General features: G+C 48.9%; 2 protein-coding genes across 3 annotated transcripts in view; both read left to right on the top strand.

Moving 5' to 3' along the window:
* The window catches only part of LOC128420553 (CD209 antigen-like), a 128316-nt gene that overhangs the window by 30176 nt on the left and 79193 nt on the right, over positions 1–18947 (top strand). The gene's annotated exons all lie outside the window — the stretch shown is intronic.
* Positions 18496–18947, top strand: part of LOC128420556 (CD209 antigen-like protein A) — a 188593-nt gene continuing 188141 nt past the window's right edge. The window contains exon 1 of the mRNA XM_053402161.1: positions 18496–18568. The gene's annotated coding sequence lies outside the window, so the exon portion shown is untranslated. The remainder of the gene's footprint in view (positions 18569–18947) is intronic.

Below are 18947 nucleotides of genomic sequence, written 5' to 3' on the forward strand. Positions count from 1 at the left end.
CAAAAACACCTTGAAAAGAAATTATTCTGCAAAGTCAAACATAGATGGCTACAAAAATAAAGAATGGAAGCATCCAGTCATAGCCTGTTTTCTGTTTAATGTATTTATTTGCAATGCATACCAATATTTGTTTCCTTTCTCTGTGTGTTTGATGCCCCATTGCCCCTTCTGATCTCCATGGTTGCTACCTTACAAGGCACATAAGGACAACCATGCATGCCAGGCAGTGAGAATTGGGACAACCCAGCATTTGGTGTCCCCTTCTAGCAGACTAATCACAAATACAACTTTGGCTTTATCACTGGGTAATTCCAGCGCCCTTACTCTGATAAGGAGCCAACATTCCACAACAAACACATTGAACTGCTCTTGATTTCTTCAGAACTTGGCAGGGGGCAAGACCTGGGCCCACACCAGTGTGGGCCCAGTACTGGCAGCATGTGCTGCTCCTTACATGGCATTCATGGCCGTAGGGGTGTCTGTAATTTAATTTGGATGATTTGGAGGGCAGCAGGGTGAAAATAAGGAGGTCAACCCCGACTGTGGCACAATTTAAAAGTGCATGACTTTCTTGAAAAAATGTGTTGTTTTTTCAAGTGGACCTTCCTGCAGCAGGATTTATAATTTGAAATATTACAATTGTCCCCCCTTTATTTGCTATATGAACTATAGGGGGTGGGGTTAGAAATACTCCCTCCAGCTTGGCTCCATACGTCTATTTCCCCTCTTTTGGGACTCTCTGATCGGCTGGGGAAGAGTTTTCAGACTGTTACATTGTTTTTGTTTCTTTCTCTTCTATAATTTTTCACAAACTAAGGCAACATTTTAAATTACTCTGCTGCATTTTGTAACAAAAGAGAGTGAAATATACTCAGAGTCGCGAAGTGATTTCATGCTCTTTATTCAGCTCATAGTGGTGAGGAGGAATGAATGAAAGTCCCCTCAAAGTATCTGCTTTATATACATTATTTACACAATGGGCTGCACATGATTGGCTAATTCCGGAATTCTACTGTAAGCCAATCAGGTTGTGGATTCACTTCTATCTGGAGCATGATTGGGTAGTTCCTGCCAACCAATCATACTGCTGCATTGTTCTAGGACCAATCAGACTGCTGCATTCTGAATCCTATTGTTCTAGGACCAATCAGACTGCTGCCTTTTGGATCCTATTGTTCTAGGACCAATCAGACTGCTGCAGTTTGGATCCTATTCAACTCAGTACATAACACCCCTCCCCTCTAAGTTCCAGTCCTGCCCGGGAGGTCGCATTCATAGTCCTCAAGGTCCGCTGGCGGCCTACGTGTGCGTTGCGGCCTGGGGTGTTCCCTGGTCCGGGGTTCAGGTTCTGGCTCGTGTTCCAAGGATACTGGCTGTGATGGGGCTATTTGGTCTGGCGCAACCGGCTCGCTCAGTCGTGGTTCTGGTTCCGGTGTCCTTTCGGCCTCGCAGGTCCTCTCTGTATTTACTGATTCTGCCTCTCCTGCTGGCCCCTCGTGCTCTATGGGCCTCACTGCCCCTCTGTTCCCTTGGGACTCCTCTGACCTTTCCTCCTCCTGGTTTTCTCCCGGGAATCGTCGCCGTATCTGGTCGCAGTGGCGGCGCCAGCATTGCCCCCCATCTGTTAGCACCTCGTACGACACGGGGCCAGTGACCCTGGTGACTGTGGCGGGTACCCATGCTGGGCCTGCCCCAAAATTCTTTGCGTACACTGGGTCCTGGGCCTCGAAGGTCCGGGGGTTCCTGCCTTCCCCCACCACTACCTCATCCTGAGCTCTATCGGGGTGAATGCGGTCCAATCTGATTGCAAGGCGCCGACCCATTAGTAGTTCAGCGGGGCTCCGGCCAGTTGTTGAGCTGGGGGTGCTGTGCTGTGCTAGAAGGAATGTGGCAAGGCGGTACTCCCAATCCCCTTGCGTCATGCGGCGAAGAGTGTCCTTGGTGGTCCGCACCATGCGTTCTGCTTGGCCATTGGTGGCAGGATGGAATGGCGCCGAATGGATGTGGCGGATGGCGTTCTGCGCTGTGAAGGTTTGGAATTCTCCTGACGTAAATGCAGTCCCGTTGTCTGAGACGAGAGTGTCAGGGAGCCCGTGGGTTGCAAACAGCCTGCGTAGTACCCGGATGGCTGCGGACGTAGAAGTGGATGGTACCAGTGCGACTTCCAGCCATTTGGTGTAGGAGTCCACCACTATGAAGAATGTTTTCCCCTGAAAGGGGCCAGCGAAGTCCACATGCAGGCGTGATCATGGTGCTCGGGCGGACTCCCAGGACTGGACTGGGGCCCTTGGGGGATCTGGGCGGGATTCTTGGCAGGCCTGGCAGTGTTTGACCCAGGCCTCTATCTCTCCGTCGATCCCCGGCCACCACACATAACTCCTGGCAAGGGCCTTCATTCTTACTACCCCTGGGTGTGTCTCGTGTAGGGCTGTGAGGACCCTTTTGCGGAGGGGCTGGGGAACAACGACCCTGCTTCCCCATAACAGGCACCCCTTGTGGGCCGACAGTTCATGTTTGCGGGTTGTGTAGCCGGCGAATTCTGGCCCGGGGCTGCTGCTGGGCCATCCCCTCCACACCCAGTCCAGGACCCGGGAGATGACCCTATCTTTCTTGGAATGGTGTGCAACTTCTTGTGCCTGAATGGGGCGGTCAGGAAGCAGCTCCAGGCTCATAACCTCTTGTGCAGGTGCTGGGTCGGGGCCTGTTTCCGGTAGTGGTAGCCTGCTGAGGGCATCCGCATGGCCCATCGCCTTCCCCGGACGGTGAATCAGTGCATACTGGTAGCTGGCAAGGAAAATTGACCACCTGAGGACGCGAGGAGACAGCACTTGGGGGGTCTGCTTTTCAGGGGCAAATAAGCCAAGCAACGGCTTGTGGTCAGTCACCACGGTGAAGGGCCGCCCGTACAAGAAATCATGGAATTTTTTTACTCCCTTCACGATTGCCAGACCCTCCTTGTCGATTTGCGAGTAGTTCCGCTCGGTTGCGTTGAGTGTCTGGGAAAAGTATGCCACCGGTACCTCTCTTCCATCCAGGAGTTGGTGTCCCAGGACAGCGCCAATTCCATAGGGCGAGGCATCGCATGCTAGCACCACCGGCAGCCTCTCGTCGAAGTGTGTCAAGACCGAGTTTGAGACAAGCAAGTCCTTGACTGCCTGGAATGCGGCCTCCTGGCGCTGGCCCCACACCCAAGGGGCCCGCTTGTCCAGGAGTCTGTGTAGGGGCTCTGCTACCGCCGCCTTGTGGGGAAGGAAGGAATGGTAAAAGTTCAATAGTCCCAAGAAGGCCTGAAGTTCAGTCTTGTTCTTGGGCGCTGGGGCATCACAAATGGCCCGTACCTTGTCCCCAGTCGGGTGGACCCCTTCTGCGTCCACCATAAATCCCAGAAAGTCCACCTGAGGCACTCCTAGTAGACATTTTTCCCGCTTCACCTTGAGACCCGCCGTCTGGAAACGGTGCAGAACGGTGCGGAGGCGGTCCTCAAACTCCTCTGGTGTGGGCCCGGCAATCAACACATCATCGAAGAAGGGGGTGACGCCAGGAATCCCTTTAAGGAGCGAGTCCATTAGATTCTGGAATATGCCTGGTGCCACGCTGACACCGAATTGCAGCCGCTTTACCCTGAATGCTCCTCTGTGCGTCACAATCGTCTGTGCCTCTGCTGTGGCCTCATCTACTGGCAGCTGTTGATATGCTTGGGCCAAGTCCAGCTTGCCAAAAATTTTCGACCCAGCCAGGGTGGCAAGAAGATGGCTGACCACTGGCACTGGGTATGCATGGGCCGTGAGGGCCTTGTTTATGGTACATTTGTAGTCTGTGCAGATGCAGACTGAACCATTAGGCTTGACGGGCGTGACGATTGGGGTTTCCCAGGGGGCATTAGGCACCGGCTCCAGCACTCCTTGCTCCACGAGCCGGTCCAATTCCTCGTCTATACGGGGTTTCAGGGCGAACGGGACCCGGCGGGCCTTGAGCCTGACCGGTCGTACTGCGGGGTCAAGCTGTAGAGCAATGGGGGGCCCGTATACTGTCCCAATTTCCCATCGAAAACCCCCGGAAATTCCTTGCATATGGCGTCCACGTCCACTTGTAAGCTAGTGTGGTTCACCCCGGTGATGGCTAGCCCCAGTGGTCCAAACCATGCCAATCCCAGTAAGCTAATGTAGGGGCCCTTGACCACAAGCAAGTCCAGTTGCCGCGTCCGCCCTCGGTATTGCACCCTGAAGGTCCCCACCCCCATTGTGGGGACCTTACGTTTTTGGAAGTCCCGGAGGGTGAATGGGGCCGGCCTGAGTTTGGGACCCCCAGTAGGACACAGTTTCCTTAAGGTCCTTGCCGAGATTATGGATAGAGTTGAACCCGTGTCAAGCTCCATGCGGCATGGGGCCCCCTCTATCTGTACGTCAACATACATTTTCTCTACGTTGGGGTGGGGCAACTGGTATACCTGGAAGTCCGTGAGCTCTGTCGAGTTGCCTTGGTGCGTTGGGCCACGGGACTTGGGGCTCTTGGATTGGTCATCTGATGCCTGGCGTCGGGTGGGCCGAGCCCGACAAACCCGGGCGATGTGTCCCAATTTTCTGCACTGCCTGCACTCTGCGTTGCGGAAACGGCAGGTCCTCCTCTCGTGACTTTCTCCACAGCTTGCGCAGTTCCCTCCTTCTCGTCGAGGCAGCTGTGGTATGTGGGCTGCTTGAGTGCGCTGCTGTACTCGGTGCACCTCCTCCCTGTTGGATCCTGAGTCGTCGGTGAGGTCTTCGTGGTGGACCCTCGGTTGGGACAGCTGGCTCAGCCGTGCCTCTTGCGTCGACCTCTCGGCAGCTCCCGTTGCCAGGGCCTCCTCCAGAGCGACCTGGAACGTTAGGTCCTTCTTAGCGTAGAGGTGTCGTTGCAGCTTCTCATCCTTCAGGCCACCGACGAGGCGGTCACGAAGCATGTTCTCCAGCTCTGAGAAGTTGCAGAACCTGGCGGCTTGGCGGAGAGAGGTCACAAACCCAGTTATGGTTTCCCCAGGGGCTTGCCGCTTTGCGTAGAAGGCATTTCGACGAGCCACCACTGAGGGCTGCGGCGAAAAGTGCCCCTTCAGCTGTTCCATTATTGTTTTGTATGGAACAGTAGCGACGTCTTCAGGCGCAAGGAGGGCCCGGGAGATTTCAAACGTCTCCTCTCCGCAGACGCTGAAGAATATCGCCCTCTTCTTGGCGTCTTCTTCGTCGGTGACCCCTTTGGCTTCTAGGAGGAAGGTGAAACGGGAGGCGTACGCTTCCCAGTCTCCAGATGCTGGGTTGAATGGCGAGAAGCTGTTGTCGGTTGCCATTCTGAGTTCCTTGTGTCCCGGAGCTGAAGCCTGGATACACGGTGCGAGGCAGCGGTGCGGCAGGTGGCGGTGCTGCGGTGCTGTGTGTGGCAGTCAGCTCAGCGGGATCCCACCTTCGTCGCCAGTGAAATATACTCAGAGTCGCGAAGTGATTTCATGCTCTTTATTCAGCTCATAGTGGTGAGGAGGAATGAATGAAAGTCCCCTCAAAGTATCTGCTTTATATACATTATTTACACAATGGGCTGCACATGATTGGCTAATTCCGGAATTCTACTGTAAGCCAATCAGGTTGTGGATTCACTTCTATCTGGAGCATGATTGGGTAGTTCCTGCCAACCAATCATACTGCTGCATTGTTCTAGGACCAATCAGACTGCTGCATTCTGAATCCTATTGTTCTAGGACCAATCAGACTGCTGCCTTTTGGATCCTATTGTTCTAGGACCAATCAGACTGCTGCAGTTTGGATCCTATTCAACTCAGTACATAACAGAGAGTGTCATATTATTACTATTATTTTACTGAGCCTACAAACTATCTGAAGAGAGGGGTGTTGTGTGAGGAGAACCGAGTTTACAGGGTTAAACAGCTCAGTGTGTGCGTCCTGCCTTCTGAGGGGGTGGAGAGATCCTGTGTCAGACATCTGGGATCTGCTTTCTTTGTTCTGTTATTCTGGTTTCGTTTTTGTCCGGAGCAGACGTCTTTCTTTCTGCCCAATACTGGATGATTTATGCTGATGTAATAAATGCTTCTAGCTTAGAGAAGCTACGTGGACTCTTCATTTATGCACACTAACGGCACACACAGAGGACAGAAGGCTAAAAGGCTTTATACGCTGTGTTTTGCTCTGCTAAGCTCAAAGGTCCAGGAAAGCAGTGTGCGCAACGGAAGCCTGCAGGACCTGTCCCCTGAGCAACATTTCACAGGTTGTGGCCGGAAAGTCACGCTGTAAAGGCAAGGAAGCTTTCCATGTCTGTGCTGTGTCTGTGTGCTCTGAGATCCTGCCTGCTGCTGTGCTGAGAGCAGAGGCAGTTTGAGCTCTCTGGTGAAAGGAGAAGCCGGCTGAAGCTGCTGCGAAGCTGTGTGCTTGGAGCACACAGAGAGAGCTAGCAAGGAAGAAGCTGGAGGTCTCTCCTCGGAAGACAGCTGGCACGCATGAGTACTGAGCGCCGGGGGAGGAGATGGCAGAGCTCCAGGAGATGTTGAACATCCCATTTGAAAGGCTCAACGGGCAGAACTGGGAGTGCTGGTCCAGAAGAGCAAGGGATTGGTTTTTGGCCACAGGGCTCTGGCATTGCATGCAAGCCCCACCAATCCAGGCTGCTGCTGAAGCTGCTGCAGCAGACGTGGAGGCTGCTCTGAGAAGAGAGCAGAGGGTGCTGTGTATGCTGAGGGCAAGCATGGATGCTTTGCTGTTGCTCCACCTTGAGGGTCTGAAGACAGCTCAGGCTGCTTGGCAGGCACTGGAGAGGGTTTGTGTAACCACAGCGGGAGCTGAGGGATGTGAGAGAGTTGAGGGCCATGTTCCTGAAATCACAGCTAGGAGCTGCTACTTTGTCTCTGGGAGGCCATGTGATGAAGAGGCTCATAGACAGAGAGCTGGGGTTCAAGCTACAGGCCAAGGCTGTCCTGCACCCAAGGGTGGGGGTGCAGGGAACACAGGAAGGAGTGGTGGGGAGAGCTTTTGTTTCAAGATGCTGCTACAGATGCGGGTCCCCCTACCATCTCGTGAGAGACTGTCTTGTGGAGGCAACGGAAGGAGGCAAGGTCGTCTCCCGTAGCAAGCAGATAAGAAGCAGTACAGTTGCGTCTGCGAAACGTGGTAAGCAGAAACAAAGAGGGACTGGCAGGGATGGCTCAGAACAAAGGCACTTAGCAGCTTCCATGGCAACAGTAAAGGACTGTGAACAGAGCACTGTACTGACCTTTGTGATCAACAGTGGAGCATCGCACCACATTGTGCCATCTTGTGGTCTTTTGTGGAACTGCACCTCTGGGAAATCTGGGAAATCTGTTTGTCTTGCAAATGGAACCAAATGTGCTTTAACTCAGTCTGGCTCAATGTTCTGTGATTGCTTACAGACGGAACTTCAGGTGTATGTCGTCCCCGGATTGTCATGCTGTCTGCTATCTGTTGCCACTCTTGTTTTTGATGGCTACAGAGTGTGTTTTGAGAATAACATGTGTTTCATTTCCAGGGGTGGGTGACAACTGGTCAGTGTGGAATGTGGAAGATAGGCTGTTCGTGCTAGAAACCTCTCTTGCAGGTCTAGGTACCACTGAGGCAGCTGAAGTGCAATGTGCCAACATTCCAGTCCATGATGCGTGCCATCATCTTTGGCACAGGTGAATGGGTCACGTGTCTTGGGGTTACGTGAAGAAGATCCCAGAGTGCACTGTGGGGTGCAAAATGAAATCATGTGCTAAATTTCTTGATTGCAGGGCTTGTAAGCAGGCGAAAGTGAAAACGTGCTCCTACCCTAGGTCTGAAAGAGTGACCACCAGACCTTTTGAGCTGGTGCATGCAGATTTTTGTGGCCCTATGCCTGTAGCCAGTCTAGGCGGGGCCAAAATTGCTCTTTCTCTGGTGGATGATTTTTCGAGAAATGGCTGGCTTTTCTCAATCAAACACAAGAATGAGGCTACGCCGCTGAGAAGAGATTGGATTGCAGCAGTTGAACTGCAATACTCCACACACGTGAAGAGCTTTCAGACCGACCGCGATGGGGAATTCACCAGGTCTGTGCTGCAGTTTCTTCTGCCAGAAGGGAATATGTCACAGGTTGAGAGTTCCACAAAGTCCCCAACAGAATGGCATTGCAGAATGCAGGAACAGAATGCTTCAGGAGATGTCCGCAGCTTTGTTGTTTGATGCTGGGCTTTCCCAACACTTTTGGGCTGAAGCCTGGAAGACTTCTGTGTTCACATTGAACCGTTCGTTCAATTCTGTTGTAGGGGACACACCCTACAACAAGCTGCATTTCTTCAGTGTATTTGGCTGTGAGGCTTGAGTCCTTGTGCCAAAGGCCAAGTGCAGAAAGGGTGGCCCTAGGTCCCAAAAGATGATTTTCTGTGGGTCTGAGCCAGGGACCAAGGGGTGGAGATTTGCCTATCCAGCAGGCAATCAGTCCAGGATTCTGCTCAGCAGTAGTGCTGAATTCTGTGAGCAGAATGGGTGGACACGCATACATGGGAACCCTGATGTTCTTTCAGAGTGTCTACTTGACTCTGCTGATGAGGAAGAGATAGAGGTTGAACCTGCTGCTGAGGCACAGAGTCCCGACCCAGAGCAGGAAAGGGGAAGGACTTCTCTGAAAGCTGTGAAGCTTGAACAGAGAAGTGCTCCTTCCTCGCCCCCAGGGCCAGCTGAGACGTCTAGATGGTGCAGTAAGTCAGAGGGGGAGCTCTCTGATGCCAAGGACATTCTTGCTGGTTCTAGTGAGTAACTGAAACTGCGCTGAGACGTTCAGCTCACACAACAAAAGGTAAACCTCCTGACAGGTTTGCAGTCACAGACGTGTGGGTAGGTATGGCACAGTGTGAACCTGAGAGTTTTGAGGATGTTCAGAAACTGCCTCAGGAAGAAGCCAGGAAATGGCATGAGGCAATGCAGAAGGAGATGAGCTCAATGGAGTCTCTAGGTGTGTTCTCCCTCACAGCGTTGCCAGCAGGCAAACTGGCTGTGGGCAGCCACTGGGTTTACCATCTTAAACCCACAGCAACTGGAGAACCACAGTACAAGGCTAGGCTAGTAGCCAGAGGGTTCATGCAGCGGAAGGGGCTGCATTATACTGAGGTAAATGCTCCTACTTCCAGAAGTGAAACTCTACGCATGCTCTTAGCCATTGCTGCACGAAGAGGTTTGAAGCATCACTTTGATGTGGATGTGGCCTATTTGAACTCAGACCTCCAGGAGGATCTGTACATGTTTCCTCCTCCAGGGTTTGAGGGCAATGGGCCAAATACTGTGTGGAAACTTCATAAGTCCATTTATGGCTTAAAGCAATCGGCTGGAATTGGAACTTTTGCCTGAAGCCTTAGAGAAGCTAGGTTTCAGGAAGAGTCTTGCTGACAGCTGCCTGTACCTTAAAGGGTCAAGAGTCACATGAAATAGTGCTGGTCTTTGTAGATGACATTATTCATGTCTCAAGGCCAAACAAACAGGTGCCTAAGTTTGCCAAAGAGCTTGGAAAGAGTTTTCAGCTCAAATCCCTGGTGCAGTAAAGATTTACCTAGGTGTACAGATAGACACGTCTGAAGATGGAAGCTTCTTGCTCAGTCAGAAAGGCAAGATTGAGCAGTTGCTTGAGGAGTTCAGAATGTCTGATTGTGCAGGGGTTAGGACTCCCATGGAGACAAGGTACGTGAAAGACAGTCAGCTAGCAGAAAGTGCTGAGTTCGAAAACGCTGAGCTCTTTCAGTCAGCTCTGGGTAGTCTGTTGTATCTGTCCCAATGGAGCAGGCCAGACATTGCTTTTGCTTGCAATCTGTTCACCCAGGAAGCTACAAACCCAAGCATACAGGCCTGGAATGGTATTAAGCGGGTGCTGTGTTACCTGCAAGATACCAAAGACTTCTGTTTCAAGCTGTCAGCCAAGGGTGACATCAAACTGATGCACTGGGCAGATAGCAACTGGGTGAATCTGCACGACAGGAAGTCTGTATCTGGGATGGTAATAAAGTTTGGGGAATCTCTAGTTGGGTGGAGCTCCCAGAAGCAATGTCTCATTGCGCTGTCCTCTACTGAGGCTGAGTTCAGCGCACTGTCGGAGCTGTGCCGGGAACTGGAGTTCTATAGGTGTCTGGTTCAAGAAATCTATGAGGATAGTTGCTTGCCCATCACTGTCTGGGAGGACAATCAACCCTGTCTGAAGTTGGCAGAGTCTGGGCAGTTTAAGGCCAGAACCAAACATCTAGACATACGTTTCCAAAATGTGTGTCAGTGTTCAGTCAGGATTGGTGCGGCTGCAGTACTGTCCAAGCCACAACAACCTGGCAGATGGATTAATGAAACCTTTGAGCTTCCAACGTCATGAGGAGTTCTGTAGAGGTTTGGTATTGGGGTAAGTGGTGATACTTACACGCCCCCCAGCAGTGCAGGACAAGAGGGGTGTTGTGTGAGGAGAACCTGAGCTTACAGGGTTAAACAGCTCAGTGTGTGCATCCTGCCTTCTGAGGTGGCGGAGAGATCCTGCATCACACATCTGGGATCTGCTTTCTTTGTTCTGTTATTCTGGTTTCGTTTTTGTCCGGAGCAGACATGTCTTTCTTTCTGCCCAATACTGGATGATTTATGCTGCTGTAATAAACGCTTCTAGCTTAGAGAAGCTGCGTGGACTCTTAATTTATGCACACTAACGGCACACACAGAGGACAGAAGGCTAAAAGGCTTTATATGCTGTGTTTTGCTCTGCCAAGCTCAGAGGTCCGGGAAAGCAGTGTGCGCAATGGAAGCCTGCAGGACCTGTCCCCTGAGCAATATTTCACATATTGTACCACCTTAAAACTTTCAAGATCATCTAGCCTCCCAGGTTGGGGGGGGGCAGGTGCTGTGCATGAAAGAACACATTGCCTTGCGTTTAAGATTAGCCTGGCTGCCGCTTTTTATTTCATTTCATTTTTTATTTTTTCCTACCCTCCTATATGTGGATTAAGCCAGCAAGTGGCAGAAATGATTGTTTGTTTGTCTTTCAGATTTATTTTAATGGTTACTTCCTTTCCAAGTCTGGCGTAAGTAGCGAGGCTTGTGGATTAAGCCAAGCAAGTGGCTGAAGAGTTTGTCCTTGCCCTTTGATTCTACTTAAAACCTTTAATTTTAAAACTTTAAGAGATCACCTTAATTTGGATTTATTAGGCTGGTTGTAATAGACTAGATTCCTCTTCTCCTTCCCGTATTGTTTTCATTGCTGTGGCTCTTTGACTGTGAGAATCTTTGACTGTTAGTTGTAGTGTCCTTCAGTATTGTTTACTAGACGTATTGGAACTAAGGAAACAAAAGTAAAGAAGGGCGCTTGTTTTGAGAAGGAGGAAAAAGGCAGAGGGCTAGACAAAACAGGAACTATATACAAGGGAGGGAAAAGTCAAGAACACCATGAACTTCAAGAACCCCAGAAGGATTTGAGGGACGTAAGAAAGGAAGAAGAGAAATTTAAAGGAGAGGTATCAGACTTAAACAAAGCACTGGAGGAATTATGGGACGCTATGCAATGAATGGAATGAAACAAAGGGAATCAAATCTGTGTTTTAGATCAGTGCCAGAGACCCTAGGAGAGGACATTAAAAATAAATTGATTTCTGAAATTGCACAATGGTTAAATATGCAACAAGAAGAAATAGCTAATGCAATGCAAAGTGCATTCAGAATCAAAGCAAAATCAACCAAAGCTAAAAAACATTCCAGGGGACTGTTTGATTATTTTTAAGAACAAAGAAATGAGAAGCATAATTTTACAAAAGAACAGACAGAAAAGACTTTGCATAGATGGTGTCTTCACAGTGATTTTTTTTAAAATTGCCATGAGGCTCCTGAAAAAAACATGAACCTTACAAGACATTAACTGATACTCTTTGGAAGAACGAAATCAATTTCAAATGGGAATTTCCTGAGGAGTTCTCTTTTTATTACAAAGAGAAAAAATTCAAATTTAGAAGCATTCAGGAGACCAACAAATTTTGGAGAAATTATGCAAAGGAACTGGGTAAAGAAGAAGCTGCTGCGATACCAGGACAAGGAGAAGAGGAGGAGGAGGAACCTTAAAGACTTTTATAGCAAAACAGTAACAAGAAACAAAAATGGCATTGAACATGGACATGGAATGTTAATCGACAATAATAAAATTTAAAGGAATAAAATTGAGCATATTTTGTCAAAGAAAATTTGGATATTATTTGTTTACAAGAAGCTCACGTGGCAAGAAAACATAGAAGATTTTTGTCAACAAAAAATTAGGAAACAAATTTATTTCATCAGACAAAAGCAAAAAGAGAGGCATGGTATTGTACATCAAAAACAAATATGAAGCACAGCAGAGCTTCAAGGACGAGGAAGGAAGGATGATCACTGTTCAGGTTACAACCCAAGGCAAGAAAATAATAATACAGTGCTACCTCGAGTTACAAACGCCTCAGATTACAAACGCTTCAGGTTACAAACTCCGCTAACCTGGAAGACTTACCTTGAGTTGAGAACTTTGCCCCAGGATGAGAATGAGAATGGAAATTGTGTGCCAAAGGCACAGCAGCAGCAAGAAGCCCCATTAGTGAAAGCACACCTCTGGTTAAGAACAGTTCCAGGTTAAGAACGAACCTCCAGAACGAATTACGTTCGTAACTAGAGGTACCATTTGCACACCAAATGGTAGTAAAAAAGAATTGTACAAGCTTTTAGAAGAGAAACTATTTGACTTCATGGATCAAAAGATTAACATAATGGGGGACTTAAACAGGGTAGTTTCCCTAGAAATGGACAGATCTGGAAGGAAAATGGATTCCAAAGAAGGGAAACTACACAAGACTTTTTTCTCTTTAGTAGAAAGTTGTAATTTGGTGGACATATGGAGATTAAGACATCCAATAGATAAACAATTCACTTTCTTCTCAGAACCTAACCAATGGGGCGCAAGAATCGACCACGTTTGGAATTCAAGTGAATTAGCAACTAGAATTTTAAAATAGAAATACAACCAAAAACACTTTCGGATCAGTCCTCCTTGCTGTTGGCTCACACAGCTACTGCTGCCTGAAATCATAAGGAATTTTAATAATAATAATAATAATTCCATAAGATAGCTTTCCTAGGTATATGCTCTGTGTGGAATCTTGATTGGCTGCTTGTTGTGCCCAATCAGGGAGAAGCAGAACCTGAACAAGAAAAGTTCTGGAATGCTCTGCAGCAAAGGGCTAGGAACGAACAGCTGCAGGAACAAACAGAGAGGCAAAGAGAAGAACTGACTGCGGCACAAAAATATCCCAGCGGTATCTCACGGTATCACTGTGAATGTTATAAATGTTATTCATATGAGACTACTTTATATCCACTGCATCATTTCGCTGGGTATCTTGCCCAGCCAGTACAATTTCCAGAAGCTTCTTTAGATCTCAAGCAGGAAGAAGTCCTTCACCAGTTCAACTGGGTCTTATCCTGTTAACCCCCTCCTTTTATTGCCACTGGCAGACTTTCTGTATTACCTTAAAAGCTTCAGCCAGCTCGTTCCCACGCAAGATAAAAGCCATTTCCAGAGACGACTCTCTCTTTGTTCTCCAAGGGAAATCACCTAAGTACTCCAAGTGCTAAAAGCACTTTGTAAAGACAAAATCCTTTCCTTTGGTTTTATTTTCAGGGAAATCTGCAACTCGTGGAGACAGAATTATGAGGCATCATACTGCTGGAGTGCGAACCAAAATCAGAAGCTCTACCACTGAGCCCAGACATCATCAGATGGGACTGTGCAGAACCATTGGGAGCTTGCTTTTGATCTCTGCAGGAACCCTCGATGTCCTGGTTGACCTTCTTTGGGGTGCTTGCTGCCTCCAAGCTGCCCCCAAACTCCCCCCCCCAAAGCAGCTGATTCGCTTTGAGCCATATTTCCCTTTCCATCGTTGCAGACTGGAAGTCTTCAGGTTTATATTTTATACATTGTGTAATGTTGGAAACAAATGGGCATTTCAGAGAGTGGTGGTATAAAATCTTATCAAGCGATATGGGAAGCCACAGAAAAATGAGAATAGTAAACATATGGTGTTCCTAAGATGTATTATGTGAAAACCTAAAAAAATAAAAAAATTAGAGAAAGATATTCATATTGGACTACTGCAATGCACTCTACGTGGGGCTACCTTTGAAGGTGACTCGGAAACTACAACTAATCCAGAATGCGGCAGCTAGACTGGTGACTGGGGGCGGCCGCCGAGACCATATAACACCGGTCTTGAAAGACCTACATTGGCTCCCAGTACGTTTCCGAGCACAATTCAAAGTGTTGGTGCTGACCTTTAAAGCCCTAAATGGCCTCGGTCCAGTATACCTGAAGGAGCGTCTCCACCCCCATCATTCTGCCCGGATGCTGAGGTGCAGCGCTGAGGGCCTTCTGGCGGTTCCCTCATTGCGAGAAGCAAAGCTACAGGGAACCAGGCAGAGGGCCTTCTCGGTAGTGGCGCCCGCCCTGTGGAACACCCTTCCAGCAGATGTCAAAGCGATAAACAACTACCTGACATTCAGAAGACATCTTAAGGCAGCCCTTAAGGCAGTGTGATATTTTACTGTATTTTTGGTTTTTATGGAAGCCGCCCAGAGTGGCTGGGGAGGCCCAGCCAGATGGGCGGGGTATAAATAATAAATTATTATTATTATTATTATTATTATTATTATTATTATTATTATTATTATATAATAGAATTATTTTTAATGTATACATGAAATAAACCATCCAAAAAGGCAAAGGCACTTCTATAGAGGGTGTTACTTCTTTCTCCAAATCCTGCCTTAGCCCTCCTATCTTTGAACATAGACTTGGGCTCCACCCTGTAATAGGGTTGCCATACATCCTGGTTTTCTCGGACTTGTCCTCTTTTTCGGGGCCTACATTCCCATCCTCGAGGATTTTTAGAATTTGCCAAAATTTCCGTGGGGTTTCCTTTTTTTTCTTTGGTACCAAGACAAGCCCCAAAGGAGCATATTTGCGCTTGGGAATTGCCATTCTAGGGGTGTGACATAGAACACCTGTGTCCCAGGAAGCAGTGTGTCTGGGAGCTTTCCTTCCCAGCCAGAGAATGTGCATGTGCAAGGCAAGTCCATTGCGCCCCCGTCCCACAACCCTGCCAGAGCTGTCTCTCTCTACTGGATCCCTTAGAGCAGACCTGGGAACCTAGCACAGGCAGAAGCACAACCAGCTGCAATCTTTTATTTCATGTTGCCACCCTCCTACATTTCCCAGCAATTGCAAGCGAGGCAGTTAAGGGAGCTCTTTATCTGTACCAGATGCTTTTACCAGTGCCCAATAGGGGAGGCAAAATAGTCAAGGCTGTTTCAGGGGATGTCAAATACACTGGCTGGCAAGGGAGTTTCCCTCTCCCTCCGGTAGCTTCCAATAAGAAATAACAAGCCTTTGGCAGGTTTATAGTCCGTTTTATTTACAACAACATACTGAGCACAGCATCAAGCTGCCCTTCCCACAGATGGCAGTTGCTTACTCTGAGTCCCCTTCTCTTCCATAGCAAGAAGTGTGCCACCAGCCACCTGTCCTTCCTCAGTGCTTCTGTTGTTCCTGGACCCTTTCAGTCATCCAAGTTCTAGGGGAGAGAAGGACTTCCCTGCCACACTCAAATGAAGAATCTCCTAAAGGCTCCCTCCCTCCTGGTTGCCTAGCTACTATCTCAAAACTGTCCAGCTCTTCCCCCAATTGAGCAGCCTCTGAATCTACTGGTCTCTCTGCTTCTGGTGTTAAAAACTTCCCGATACAGGGCTGCCTTCAGATGTCTTCTAAAAGTTGTGTAGTTCTTAATCTCCTTGACATCTGATGGAAGGGTGTTCCACAGGGAAGGTGCTACTGCCACCTTCCCTCTGCCTGGTTCGCTGCAACCTCACTTCTCATAGTGAGGGAGCCAGAAGAAGGCCCTTGGAGCTGGACTTCAGTGTCCAGGCTGGACTATGGGGGTGGAGATGCTCCTTCAGGTATACAGGGCTGAGGCCTTTTAGAGGATTAAAGGTCAGCACCAACATGTTGAATTGTGCTCAGAAATGTACTGGGAGCCACTGGAGATAGGACCAGTGTTATATGATTCTTGTATCTTTATACAGAAGGGCAGGATATGAATGACAGAAATCATTTTTGAACAATATTTTTATTGGTAGTGACATATAAACATACAAAAACATAATGAGCAATAACAGGGAAAAGGGTACATAGTTATGAGGGATTTCTAGCATATGAAGCTTATCAGAGTCCAGCTCAGAGTTTGTGCAGATCTATCTTTCAATCCAAGTACAGTTCTCGATGAGTTGCCATTGGTTGAAGGTCAGTTGCATGCAGGGCTTTTTTGCATCTGGAACTCACTTGAACTCAGTTCTGACACCTCTCAGGTGGACACCATTGTGAGAGAGCAAGGGAGGTGTTCATGGTAGGTTCCAGTACCCTTTGAGTGTGGAAAAATAGCACTGGTGGCATGTACCGTATTTTTCGCTCTATAGGACGCACTTTTCCCCCTCCAAAAATGAAGGGGAAATGTGTGTGCATCCTATGGAGCGAACGCAGGCTTCAGGGATAGCCGCCTGAAGCCTTTGGAGCGCAGCAGGAACTCGGGTTTTGCTCCAAAGGCTTCGGGTTTCTTTTGCTGAAACCAGGAGAGCTGCATCTTGAAGAGCGACTGGCGGGGTCTGCGCAGCTTGCCCCGAGGCAGCTTGGCTTGGCCGGCCGGGTGGGCTGAGGGAACTCCTTGGCTATGCAGACGAAGTGCGGCATCACCGCCTGGTAGCTTGAGCAGATGCCCATCAGCTCCGCGGGCTTGGCGGCGGCGCAGCCATCAAGTGGGGGAAAGAGAAAAGCAGCAAAAAAGGGAAAGCCGAGAAAGAGTGCGCGTGCCAGAAAACCAGCGCCCCAAAGAGCGCCTCGCAGTTGGGTCTCGCTTTGTGCTGCTGTTTATTCTTCGCTGCCTTGAGGCGTTTCTCTCTAATGCGAGGGAGACCCGGGCGAAAAAGGGGGAATGTGTGTGGAAAGCCGCCGGAGGTGGGGCAAGAGGGTGGCTTCTGCCGCTTCGCAGCCGAAAAAGCGCGCTGGGGAGGGAGGGCTGGCGGCGGCGACTGGCAGAAAGAAGCACGCGCTCCGCTGGTGTCCCCCCGCCACGCTCTCTCTCTTGCCTGCCGACACAGGAGCATGCTCAGATGACAAGCAATGCCATTTAAAGGCGGTGAGGCTTCCCTTCCGCCTGACGACGACGTAGACGCACGCTCCCACCGCCCCTCTCCCTCACCGCCATGGGGGGATTGCTCTTCCAAGGAAAGCCCTGCCAGCACCCACCTCAGAAACGGCCAGGGGAGGGAGCGAAGGAACCCGGAAGGCGAGGCGGAGGTGGGGGGGGGAGACGAGGAACGCGCCAAAACACGTCGCCCCTGCCTGCTGGAGTAGGGGAGTTCCTGAAGAAGAAGAGACCCCTTTTTTGCAGGGGGAGGCAGCGAAGGCAGCCGGGAAAGGAGACGCAGAATAGGCGCGATGGGATCTCCGGACTTTCTTTCTTTTTTATAAACTTTGAAGCAGCCACAAGGGAAGCATAGAATCATAGAAGTCCGACTTTTATCGTAGAATTGTAGAGTTAAAAGGGGTCCCAAGGGTCATCTAGTCCAACCCACCGCAGTGCTAGGGGATTTTATTAGCAGGGTTTACAGGGGGTGGGGTTTAAGCGCGAGAGTGTGGATTTAAATCCCGCTCCCCACATGGTCTGTTTCCTTCCTCTTTGCAGCCCCAAATCCTGGCTGCTGTTACCCCACCTGCACTGGGGACGGTTTTCACACACAAATACGACTTAAGACGGCAAAAAGATCAGTGCAGACATACATCGTGTCGCTTGCAAAGCAGCGCTTGGTTTTGTCAACCTGATTTGGAAGGAAGATGTCTTTGGGATGGTTGGTCTGGGGCTCTGTTGCTTCAGCCCCCCTAACCCTAGCCTTGTGCTACAAAATGGATCCCCACATCAATTTTCTTGATTTCCCCCCCTAAAAACTAGGTGCGCCCTATGGTCCGGTGCGCCCTATGGTGCGAAAAATACGGTATGTTTTGATGATGATACATTCAATAAATATAGACCAAACATATTGAAATTTAATTGCCTCTGTTCCTTTTCTTTGTGCTTTAACTTTGCAAATGAAGATTTACACTAATGCACTTTGCCATATTTCCTGGTATAAGTGTTGAGATAGGAAGCTTTCCAATATTACTAGCAGAGTTTATGAGGAGTAAGGATTCTTCTGGGGGATATGCTTTGAAGGTAAAGCATGTACCCAGCCTAAATAAAAAATAAAACTAATAACTTTTGAAAAATTAATTAGTATAATAAATCTGAAACCAACATTTCCCTGGATTTATGCTTTATGTGGAATGCTGATTGGATATGATCAGCAGACAATCAGAAATGGTATAGCCTAAATGGGAGGAGTTCTGGAATGCCTGACATCACAAGGGAGGTGGTTCTTAGCCAGTGGGAGGATGAAACACCCTTAGGAAGAAATTAGTGAAAAGATTGTTCCATGACAACACCAAGGTATCCAAACAGAAAGTGGTCTGATGGGTGGAACACTTTCCTTACAAGCTTTGATATTTGCAGGGTCTCATTCCAGGGCCGAAAGGTCACCAAGAGGCTAAATGATAAGGAGCTTTTAGAAACTACAGGTGGTCTTTCTCTTTTAAATACTAGAACTCAGGGTCATCCAATGAAACAGAGTGGTGGAACATTTGAGGGCTGTGTACAGGTGCTGTATTACCGGTAGTATTACTGTATTGGCCAATAGCAACCACCAGGCACGCAAGAGGTTCTTTGGATTCCACTGGACAGAGACTCTTAGGTAGAGACAAACTTTTATTAATTGGTAAACATTAGCAAAGAAATTGATCAGCAACGTAGAATACAGTCTAACAGAAAA

The sequence above is a fragment of the Podarcis raffonei genome, chromosome 9 (genome assembly GCF_027172205.1).
Source record: "Podarcis raffonei isolate rPodRaf1 chromosome 9, rPodRaf1.pri, whole genome shotgun sequence".
NCBI lineage: Eukaryota > Metazoa > Chordata > Lepidosauria > Squamata > Lacertidae > Podarcis > Podarcis raffonei.